We start from the raw sequence: 6,455 nt of genomic DNA, 5'->3' as shown, positions 1-6,455 counted from the left end.
ACGCTGCACCTTAACCTAAGTTACGCTGCACCCTTAACCTAAGTTACGCTGCACCTTAACCTAAGTTACGCTGCACCTTAACCTAAGTTACGCTGCACCTTAACCTAAGTTACGCTGCAACCTTAACCTAAGTTACGCTGCACCTTAACCTAAGTTACGCTGCACCTTAACCTAAGTTACGCTGCTTAACCTAAGTTACGCTGCACCTTAACCTAAGTTACGCTGCACCTTAACCTAAGTTTTACACTGCACCTTAACCTAAGTTACGACTGCACCTTAACCTAAGTTACACTGCACCTTAACCTAAGTTACGACTGCACCTTAACCTAAGTTACGATGGCACCTTAACCTAAGTTACGCTGCACCTTAACCTAAGTTACGCTGCACCTTAACCTAACGTTACACTGCACCTTAACCTAAGCTTACACTGCACCTTAACCTAAGTTACACTGCACCTTAACCTAAGTTACACTGCACCTTAACCTAAGTTACACTGCACCTTAACCTAAGTTACACTGCACCTTAACCTAAGTTTACACTGCACCTTAACCTAAGTTACACTGCACCTTAACCTAAGTTACACTGCACCTTAACCTAAGTTACACTGCACCTTAACCTAACACGCGATCTAGTGTTACACTGCACCTTAACCTAAGTTACACTGCACCTTAACCTAAGTTACACTGCACCTTAACCTAAGTTACACTGCACCTTAACCTAAGTTACACTGCACCTTAACCTAAGTTACACTGCACCTTAACCTAAGTTACACTGCACCTTAACCTAAGTTACACTGCACCTTAACCTAAGTTACACTGCACCTTAACCTAAGTTACACTGCACCTTAACCTAAGTTACACTGCACCTTAACCTAAGTTACACTGCACCTTAACCTAAGTTACACTGCACCTTAACCTAAGTTACACTGCACCTTAACCTAAGTTACACTGCACCTTAACCTAAGTTACACTGCACCTTAACCTAAGTTACACTGCACCTTAACCTAAGTTACACTGCACCTTAACCTAAGTTACACTGCACCTTAACCTAAGTTACACTGCACCTTAACCTAAGTTACACTGCACCTTAACCTAAGTTACACTGCACCTTAACCTAAGTTACACTGCACCTTAACCTAAGTTACACTGCACCTTAACCTAAGTTACACTGCACCTTAACCTAAGTTACACTGCACCTTAACCTAAGTTACACTGCACCTTAACCTAAGTTACACTGCACCTTAACCTAAGTTACACTGCACCTTAACCTAAGTTACACTGCACCTTAACCTAAGTTACACTGCACCTTAACCTAAGTTACACTGCACCTTAACCTAAGTTACACTGCACCTTAACCTAAGTTACACTGCACCTTAACCTAAGTTACACTGCACCTTAACCTAAGTTACACTGCACCTTAACCTAAGTTACACTGCACCTTAACCTAAGTTACACTGCACCTTAACCTAAGTTACACTGCACCTTAACCTAAGTTACACTGCACCTTAACCTAAGTTACACTGCACCTTAACCTAAGTTACACTGCACCTTAACCTAAGTTACACTGCACCTTAACCTAACTTACACTGCACCTTAACCTAACTTACACTGCACCTTAACCTAACTTACACTGCACCTTAACCTAACTTACACTGCACCTTAACCTAACTTACACTGCACCTTAACCTAACTTACACTGCACCTTAACCTAACTTACACTGCACCTTAACCTAACTTACACTGCACCTTAACCTAACTTACACTGCACCTTAACCTAACTTACACTGCACCTTAACCTAACTTACACTGCACCTTAACTGTCACATGTAACGTCACAGGAATGTAGCTTTGCCTAACAGCAACCCTCTGAACATAGTTCACTGCTTGGATCCTCTGGTGTCATGTGTATTTCTCGATGCCATGGTGCGTACCCTCACGTAAATGTCTTTCGAGTGTTGCGTACTTTCTACACAGTCCCGCTAACCACTGGAAGGGTGTAACGCTACAGAACGACTATCGCCCTCCCCTCCTGCCCTTCCAAGCTGGTCGGTCAGGCGTTTGTTTGTGAAATGAGCCTTGCAGCTGTTCAGTTGCATTCGGTTGTCGATGCAGTCAGTGTACGTTGTGGTACGGCCTGTGTGGACTGTCCGCTGATGTACGCGTAACCCACACTGATCATCCGTCGTTACGTACTGAGTGACATAATGTGGCACATGCTTGACCGTACACCGGCTGCGCCCTACAATGGCGAATCATAAGGGCCATATGTTGTGCACGATGCTACTTGTCTCGTCTCCCCATTACAGCGAGATTGCACTGTTTTACGCCGTACAGACATGTGGTAGGTACGGACGAAAGTATTGCATGTTGGCCCCCCTCCCTCTGCCGGGAATCAGCGTGAGCCGTCTGTTGATGTAGCGACGAGGGTTTTCCTATTTAATCGTATTGCCCCACACAACATGATACCACGGTGGACCGCGTTCCACATCTGCGACATGCTACAGAGGCCGGTTGACAGTCGACCGCGCAAGGGACATTGCACACGTGCGCGGACCATCTTCCACGTGTTCTCTCGTGTACATGCCGTAGTGTGTATGTGGGCTGATGTAGCGTGTCGTGACACATAACATGCAGGCATGCCAGAATCGTAGATTTCGCAAATGTAGATTGACGTATACGTTTGCTGCCAAAGATCCGCAAATGAACTGGAAATCAGTTGTTGAGCGGTTGTTCGCGCTGCAGGTGCATCGGTGATAGCGACGATCGGTACATCTGTGAACCGGTTGTTTCGGCGGTACCCGCCATGCCCCCGAACCTGAGTTGGCCATGTGGGTATGAAGCGATACGAGGCTGTGGCTTGGTGGGACAGTCCCCGGCCGGTGAGGGGGGGCCGCCCGGCGTGCTGGCCGCGCGCTGCGTGAGCGCACGCACTACAGCCGGCTGGTGGGGGGCGCCCAGTGGCAGGAGCGCCGGCCGACGGGCCCGGCTGGCGTCCCAGCTACGCGCCGGCGCACCCGGCGCGCGGCGCCAGGCGGCCAAAGTGGGTTCTGCCGAGCCCGGTGCGAAGCGCGGTGGACATCTGCAGTGTGCTGGTCCGATTGCGGACTGTGTGCGTTGAGGATGCGCCGCCGCCCGGCACTCGGCGTCGCGACGCCGTCTGCTGCTCGGTCGCCCCCGGCGGTTCTCGCAGGTGGTTTGTATCGCAGCTCTGCGGACGTGTTGGCGCGTGCGCTGTGCTGGGAGAGTTCGCTTCTGCACCCAAGTGGGGCTTTGCCCTTCTGTGGCGCTGGCGTTGGAGCTGCCGGTCACCGTAGGTGGCGCGTGTTGTTTCCCGCCGGCAATGCCACGACAGCACGCTCCCGGGCCTCTGTCGGCAGCGGCAAGCTCAGTTGGGAGCACGGGTGTTCGCACTGAAAGCGTCTACTCGCCTATCTCCGGGCGATTGCGCCTCTCTCGAACCCGACCAAGTACTTAGGACGGCGCTGCGCGCCGCCGGGACCTGAGAGGGTTTCGAGGTGTATCGTGCAGGGGAGCTCAGCCTCCTCCTGTTTGCAGAATAATTGAGCGGACGCTTGCGTGTTCGCGCGGGCCCTCGGGACACACTCCCGGGCGGCCGGCTGCTCAGCTCTCGTTGACGCAGCTCCCTGGTTGATCCTGCCAGTAGTCATATGCTTGTCTCAAAGATTAAGCCATGCATGTCTCAGTACAAGCCGCATTAAGGTGAAACCGCGAATGGCTCATTAAATCAGTTATGGTTCCTTAGATCGTACCCACGTTACTTGGATAACTGTGGTAATTCTAGAGCTAATACATGCAAACAGAGTCCCGACCAGAGATGGAAGGGACGCTTTTATTAGATCAAAACCAATCGGATTGGCTCGTCTGGTCCGTTTGCCTTGGTGACTCTGAATAACTTTGGGCTGATCGCACGGTCCTCGTACCGGCGACGCATCTTTCAATGTCTGCCTTATCAACTGTCGATGGTAGGTTCTGCGCCTACCATGGTTGTAACGGGTAACGGGGAATCAGGGTTCGATTCCGGAGAGGGAGCCTGAGAAACGGCTACCACATCCAAGGAAGGCAGCAGGCGCGCAAATTACCCACTCCCGGCACGGGGAGGTAGTGACGAAAAATAACGATACGGGACTCATCCGAGGCCCCGTAATCGGAATGAGTACACTTTAAATCCTTTAACGAGTATCTATTGGAGGGCAAGTCTGGTGCAGCAGCCGCGGTAATTCCAGCTCCAATAGCGTATATTAAAGTTGTTGCGGTTAAAAAGCTCGTAGTTGGATTTGTGTCCCACGCTGTTGGTTCACCGCCCGTCGGTGTTTAACTGGCATGTATCGTGGGACGTCCTGCCGGTGGGGCGAGCCGAAGGCGTGCTTGCGCCGTCCCGAGGCGGACCCCGTTGAAATCCTACCAGGGTGCTCTTAGTTGAGTGTCTCGGTGGGCCGGCACGTTTACTTTGAACAAATTAGAGTGCTTAAAGCAGGCAAGCCCGCCTGAATACTGTGTGCATGGAATAATGGAATAGGACCTCGGTTCTATTTTGTTGGTTTTCGGAACCCGAGGTAATGATTAATAGGGACAGGCGGGGGCATTCGTATTGCGACGTTAGAGGTGAAATTCTTGGATCGTCGCAAGACGAACAGAAGCGAAAGCATTTGCCAAGTATGTTTTCATTAATCAAGAACGAAAGTTAGAGGTTCGAAGGCGATCAGATACCGCCCTAGTTCTAACCATAAACGATGCCAGCCAGCGATCCGCCGCAGTTCCTCCGATGACTCGGCGGGCAGCCTCCGGGAAACCAAAGCTTTTGGGTTCCGGGGGAAGTATGGTTGCAAAGCTGAAACTTAAAGGAATTGACGGAAGGGCACCACCAGGAGTGGAGCCTGCGGCTTAATTTGACTCAACACGGGAAACCTCACCAGGCCCGGACACCGGAAGGATTGACAGATTGATAGCTCTTTCTTGATTCGGTGGGTGGTGGTGCATGGCCGTTCTTAGTTGGTGGAGCGATTTGTCTGGTTAATTCCGATAACGAACGAGACTCTAGCCTGCTAACTAGTCGCGTGACATCCTTCGTGCTGTCAGCGATTACTTTTCTTCTTAGAGGGACAGGCGGCTTCTAGCCGCACGAGATTGAGCAATAACAGGTCTGTGATGCCCTTAGATGTTCTGGGCCGCACGCGCGCTACACTGAAGGAATCAGCGTGTCTTCCTAGGCCGAAAGGTCGGGGTAACCCGCTGAAACCTCCTTCGTGCTAGGGATTGGGGCTTGCAATTGTTCCCCATGAACGAGGAATTCCCAGTAAGCGCGAGTCATAAGCTCGCGTTGATTACGTCCCTGCCCTTTGTACACACCGCCCGTCGCTACTACCGATTGAATGATTTAGTGAGGTCTTCGGACTGGTACGCGGCATCGACTCTGTCGTTGCCGATGCTACCGGAAAGATGACCAAACTTGATCATTTAGAGGAAGTAAAAGTCGTAACAAGGTTTCCGTAGGTGAACCTGCGGAAGGATCATTACCGACTAGACTGCATGTCTTTCGATGTGCGTGTCGTGTCGCGCAACACGCTACCTGTACGGCAGTAGCCGTGCGCCGCGTGCGGAACCACGCGTGCCTCTCAAAACTAGCGCAAGTGGTGTTGTGTGGTACGAGCGCTGAAGCTCTGGAGCGGCTGGCCTGCGGCACCTGGCGCCTGGCGCCGGTTTTGAATGACTTTCGCCCGAGTGCCTGTCCGCTCCGGTGTGGAGCCGTACGACGCCCATCGGCCGTCGGGCCGTTGGACACAAAGTAATGGAACAGGGGCCGTCAAACGCCTCAGTCCCGCCTCTGCAACTGTCTTGAAAGAGACGGTGGAGAACTGAAAAGATAAAGATCACCCAGGACGGTGGATCACTCGGCTCGTGGGTCGATGAAGAACGCAGCAAATTGCGCGTCGACATGTGAACTGCAGGACACCATGAACATCGACGTTTCGAACGCACATTGCGGTCCATGGATTCCGTTCCCGGGCCACGTCTGGCTGAGGGTCGGCTACGTATACTGAAGCGCGCGGCGTTTGTCCCGCTTCGGGCGCCTGGGAGTGTCGTGGTCGCCTGTGTGGCCGGCCGCGTCTCCTTAAACGTGCGATGCGCGCCCGTCGCCTGGCGGTTCGCATACGGTGCTTTCTCGGTAGCGTGCACAGCCGGCTGGCGGTGTGGCGTGCGACACCTCGTACAACGACCTCAGAGCAGGCGAGACTACCCGCTGAATTTAAGCATATTACTAAGCGGAGGAAAAGAAACTAACAAGGATTCCCCCAGTAGCGGCGAGCGAACAGGGAAGAGTCCAGCACCGAACCCCGCAGGCTGCCGCCTGTCGTGGCATGTGGTGTTCGGGAGGGTCCGCTACCCCGACGCCTCGCGCCGAGCCCAAGTCCAACTTGAATGAGGCCACGGCCCGTA

The 6,455-nt window shown here is 52.5% G+C and overlaps 2 non-coding genes across 2 annotated transcripts; both read left to right on the top strand.

The window, feature by feature from the left end:
• Window positions 1-3,640: 3,640 nt before the first annotated feature.
• Window positions 3,641-5,533, top strand: LOC126327215 (small subunit ribosomal RNA). The gene has a single exon (XR_007561057.1). It is a non-coding gene; the product is annotated as a small subunit ribosomal RNA (ribosomal RNA).
• Window positions 5,534-5,888: 355 nt separating this feature from the next.
• Window positions 5,889-6,044, top strand: LOC126327214 (5.8S ribosomal RNA). Its single transcript, XR_007561056.1, has one exon. It is a non-coding gene; the product is annotated as a 5.8S ribosomal RNA (ribosomal RNA).
• The last annotated feature ends 411 nt before the right edge of the window (window positions 6,045-6,455 follow it).

Source organism: Schistocerca gregaria, unplaced genomic scaffold (assembly GCF_023897955.1).
Source record: "Schistocerca gregaria isolate iqSchGreg1 unplaced genomic scaffold, iqSchGreg1.2 ptg001031l, whole genome shotgun sequence".
In the NCBI taxonomy this organism is placed as follows: domain Eukaryota; kingdom Metazoa; phylum Arthropoda; class Insecta; order Orthoptera; family Acrididae; genus Schistocerca; species Schistocerca gregaria.
This window is presented reverse-complemented; position numbering and strand designations above follow the sequence as displayed.